We start from the raw sequence: 3,790 nt of genomic DNA on the forward strand, positions 1-3,790 counted from the left end.
AAAAAAAAAAAGAAAAAAAAAGAAGAAAAAAGACAAGACATATCCGTGTCATAAAAGGTACATAATGCACTACAGGAATACAAAATAAATTTGCAATCAACTTATGGAGTGTATTGTCACAGACTACAATTTAAGAGTCAACTGTGAACGCTGTCCAAAGCATTTTTAAAGTCACTTTAGACAGGATTCACTATCTTTGTGTCTTTTTGACTATTCTCATTAATATTGATGAATCAGATTGTGTCTACAGTGAAATAAACAGTTTCACAAGCAAAGGTAGATAAGAAAAAGTAACATTTTTTTCCAAGAATAATGGTCTCATAAAACAGTTTTGATGATAGCTAGATTCACGACAAAATGTGTTGTGAATCCATTCTGTAGTGAAGCACTGGGGAAAATAGTTTGATAATGGCACATCGGCATTTTGAGTGGGTTTCTTCAGCTGTAGATCCTTCATACATGGGGTCACGCTTATCCTCTCTTCCTGACTGCCTTATTCATGTCATTGCTTTTTGGCAGTACATTCATTTGTGAACAACTATTTCCAAGGATAAAGTACCAGAGGAATAAAATTTCATCAAAAATCTCTGATGAACACCTTAAGAATTCACTGAAAAATGCAGCCACTGCCATCGAACCAGCTTGATACATTAGTTTCACAAAAGCAAAGTCAAATATCCCACTAGTTCTGTGTTTTTGTTGCTTTTTTTTTAATCTTCAATAAAAAATATTGAAGATTAAAATAAGTTTTGTTATTTATATGCATGAGCTTTATTATATATTTTATGAGGGCTACTCTGAAAGTGAAGTCTGCTATTGTAAAGCATTATGTCAGAGGCAGATGGTGGTGGTGTGGCAGTAGCAGTTGAACCTTCCCACCAACATTCCATTACGTTTTGTTTCCATGCAATAGGTGTCAACAGAGGGGCACTGTGACAAAATGCTGTCTGGCATGGAAGTGCGTGTGAAGCAAAAGTGTGGAGCTGAATTTCCACAGTGTGGAAAATGGTCACCTGTTGATATTCATTGACACTTGCTGAACATCAATGGAGACTAAACAGAGGAGACTGAACACTGAGCACAGTGATGCAGTGAGTGGTGTGTTCGAGTAGTGGCAACAGTACTAGTGGGTCACCTGAACTGGTGCATATCTATCTCTACAAGCATGGTACGCAGGCTGTTGTTACTGCTGGCAAAAATGCGTGCATAGTGATGGTGTTTTTGTTGGGAAATAGTGTTTTGTAGCTGAGATTTTGCTCTATCAAAAAGTATTATCATGCTCTTTGTATCTCTTGTAGTTTCCATGGAAATAAATAGAAGGCATTACTTTTGGAGTGACCTTTGTGTATACAGCCCAAGACGATTCCTGTTCACTCAGTGCCACCCAGGTAAGCCAAAAGGCTGGACACCCATGGACAGGAGGAATGGCTTTAAATTAAGAGAAGGAAGTACTTCTTTACTCAGAGGGCAGTGAGTCCCTGGCACAGGCTGCACAGAAAGATTGTGGATGCTCCACAGTCCCTGGAGGTGTTGCAAGACAAGCTGGATGAGGCTCTGAGTAGCTTGATCTGGTAAGTAGCAGCCCTGCCCATGGCAGGAGGCATTGGAACTAGATGGTCTTTGAGGTCCCTTTCAATCTAAGCCATTCTACAATTTCGTAGCAAGAGGTTTCAAGAGGCTCTGGAGCTCATAACATTTTCCCCATTTTAAAATAGCTCCCTTAAACTTACAACTCAGCAGGCTCCACTTCAGAGAAGTTATTCTCCCTTCCTTGAATGATTGGCACAGCTTCCTCAGAAACGCTTTTCAGAACAGCAAACTTTACTACAAGGAGTAACCTTTTCGGGATGTTTGTATAATTGCACTTTTGTTTTCAGATACTAAATGCATAATCATTTCTAATGATAGTTCATGGTGTTTCTACAATATGGAGGGATGCCGTTCTTTAGATAATATTAACATGCATAGATTATTAGCAAATTTCCTAATTCTCTGCCTTAGCAATAGAGATTCAGATGAGTCAATGATGTAACATTTACTAATCTTTTATTTGTGAAATACATTGTAGGTTTCAGATGACAAGAAATGACTTATTTTCAGCAAATGTCTAAAAAGAAGAAAGTAAATTTCTAATATTGTATTCCCTTTGGATAAGTAGTTACACTTCAATGCTTTTACTTCTCTGTGATTTTAAAATTTAGTGTAAAGAAAAAAAGAGAAAAGAAACGAATTGGGTACTGAAGACATACTTGAAAGTGAATTTTCCAGCAAACGTACATCATGAGTGCACCTTTCCCCTCTATCAAATCATTATCCTGTCAGAAATCATCACTGTGGTATTTTATAAAATGTGCTTTTCTGTGTGCTTATTTCATGCTTTTGGATTAGCAGAAAACAATTTCACACCCAGTGAAATTAGTGTTACGTGTAATAAGAACATGTAGTTTCAAGCTTCATTCTGCTGAATCAGCCTGATTTGTTACAAATGCTTCTTACAGAACTTTGTAATTTACTGGTTCAGTGAGATCAAAGGTAATTTCTTCTCTTTTTTCACTGTACTCATATGTCAACTGGAAAAACTGTTTCTATTGTAAGAGTTTCAATATAGTAAAGCATTTACTGTTAAGTACGTGCTTAGTTTTTTTGTTAGTCAACAAAGCACTTAAATATTTATTTCATTTCTACAGATTTCAAATCATAAATAAGTTCAAAATTAAACATACACATATCTGCTTTCATGAAAAAAAGCCAAACTGAGAAATATATTTTGCATTAGCGTTACCCAAAAAAACCCTTCAAACTGTAATCTGATTGCATTAAAATTCATTAAAGATTCTATCCTGCTCAAAATCCCTGAGTATAGCTGGAAACATTGAATTGTCAACCTTTGCAACCTTGCCTAAAGCTTCATGTCAGAAAACTTTAAGCATCAGATTTGTCATATTATGTTCATCTTATCCCCACTGACTTTAAAATAAACTATGCTGTAATTTGACTGATATAAAATATTTAAAATATTGCAAAATAGACACTAGTAATGCTTTTCATTGAGCTGTCTCAGAAATAACATCACTAACTATTCTCATATCCCTTCTCAAATGCCCAAATCATCCTCGTGCTCTTTTTTTTTTTTTCATCAAATATTAATAACAAAATAATTTAGGTAGAACAGAAAACTATGTTCTGATATTATTGACTATTTATAGCAAAAGACCTATCAACAGTCAGATAAAGGTTATTTTGCCCCTCATAGCAGAGTAGAACTGGACACTGAATAAATGTGAAGAAACATTTGATGTCTCCATCTTCCAACTTTGCTTTTCAACTCTCTGATCTGCAAAACCATCATAATATGATTTCCATACCTTAAACTTTTGATTTTCTAACTCCTGAAAACCTGCCTGCATGTCTTTTGCTAAGATCTTCATTCATCTTATCTGACATCCACTGGGGGCATACGCTGGCACAGTAAGGTACTATCTATCAATGACTAAAAAAACAAGATGGTCAGCAGATTGTCCAGCTGATATGGGCTTTTCGACCTAAATAGCATATGCTCATTCAGAAAGAGCTGACTGGAAAACATCTCATCAGGTATTAATGCCCTCAACTTGTATTCTTCTCTTTTAGGGAAGTACTTCACTCTTCATGAGTGTTTCTTTGTGAAATCTCCATATCCGTTTTCTGGCATTTTTTTCTGAATGACAGCAATTTTCTTGTTTTTGATATTCCCGAAGTTCTAGCTGTCAATTTCAGATTCTAAAAAGAAAAAAAAGAAAAAAAAAAGAAA

This window comes from Meleagris gallopavo, chromosome 1 (genome assembly GCF_000146605.3).
Source record: "Meleagris gallopavo isolate NT-WF06-2002-E0010 breed Aviagen turkey brand Nicholas breeding stock chromosome 1, Turkey_5.1, whole genome shotgun sequence".
NCBI classification, from domain to species: domain Eukaryota; kingdom Metazoa; phylum Chordata; class Aves; order Galliformes; family Phasianidae; genus Meleagris; species Meleagris gallopavo.